Raw genomic sequence first — 1,421 nt, 5'->3', positions numbered from 1 at the left:
CTCTCCTTCTTTCTCTCTCTCTCTCTCTCTCTCTCTCTCTCTCTCTCTCTCTCTCCCTCTCCATCGCTCTTTCGTTTTCGCTCAACCACTTTGAATTCGCATTTTCATTTCTCGTTCACCCTCTCCCCCTCTCTCTCGCTCTTTCTTTCTCTCTCTCGCTCTCTCCTGCTCTTTCTTTCTCCCCCTCTCTATTTCTCTATCCTCTCAAATTCTCTCATCCCCACCCGTTTTGCCAAGAAACGTCCTTTATTGCCGAGAAACTCTTTGCCATTCCGAGTTTAGACATCAAACGACCGACGCGTCACGCCACGGCAAAAAACTCCCACCTCCCACTCCCCCTGCCGCCGTCCTCCATCTGTTTAACAATAACTGCACACAATCAAGGCCGGATTCAGACACGATGAGTCCCTAAGCTATGGGAAGCTATTGGGGCCCTATATGGTAATTGTCAACAGAGAAAGTGGGTTAATTAAGTTAAATCATTACTTAAATATAAATTATAATAAAATTGTAAACAATTCGAATTCAAATTCAAAACAATTCGAGATTCTAAGAGGCCGCTTCAGACTATGAGGCCCCTAAGCGGTATAGCTTGTTTAGCTTATGCTTAAACCCGGTCCCTGCACGCAATTTCCCGAGGGCACTCAGCGCTGCTGCTAAGAAAGGGTTAATCCATCTTTCCGACGATATTCGAGCGTTTTCGGATCAAGCGAGTCCGGTTTCAGCCAGGCGCGAGTGAGATTTTTTCCCCATTCGCGAACGCCGCCTCTGTGAGATTTTTTGGAGCTATGTTACGCATTCGAGTGTTCTTCACGCGATAATGCCCTAATTGAAATCGCGCGCGAAAAATGAAAGGCAATTAGTCTTCGGCCGCGAATTTGGCTTCATTAAGCGTTCGACGAGTTCGACTAGTGGTGATTAAAGAGCGCCTTTGTCGCTCGCGTGGGCGCGGCCGCGCGCTCTATCGCGCGCGCTCTCTTTCTCTCTCCCCTCTCTCTCTCTCTCTTTCGCGCGCGCGTTTTCTCCCTCTCTCTCTTTCTCTCTCGCGCGTTCTGTCTGTGTCTATTTCTTTCGCGCGTTCTGTCTGTGTCTATCTCTCTCGCGCGTTCTCTCTCTCTCTCTTTCTCTCTCGCGCGCTCTGTCTGTGTCTATTTCTTTCGCGCGCCCTGTCTGTGTCTATCTCTCTCGCGCGCTCTTTCTCTCTCTCTCTCTCTCTTTCTCTCTCGTTCGCTCTGTCTGTGTCTATCTCTCTATAGCGCGCTCTCTCTCTCTCTCTCTATCTGTCTACCTTTCTCTGTATCTCTATCTCCTTTCCCCCTCTCTTTCTCTCTCTCTCTCTTTCTCTCTTGCTCTCTCTCTCTCTCTCTCTCTCTCTTTCTCTCTCGTTCGCTCTGTCTGTGTCTATCTCTCTATAGCGCGCT

This window comes from Priapulus caudatus, unplaced genomic scaffold (assembly GCF_000485595.1).
Source record: "Priapulus caudatus unplaced genomic scaffold, Priapulus_caudatus-5.0.1 Scaffold122, whole genome shotgun sequence".
Taxonomy (NCBI): domain Eukaryota; kingdom Metazoa; phylum Priapulida; class Priapulimorpha; order Priapulimorphida; family Priapulidae; genus Priapulus; species Priapulus caudatus.
Note: the sequence above shows the minus strand (reverse complement) of the source record.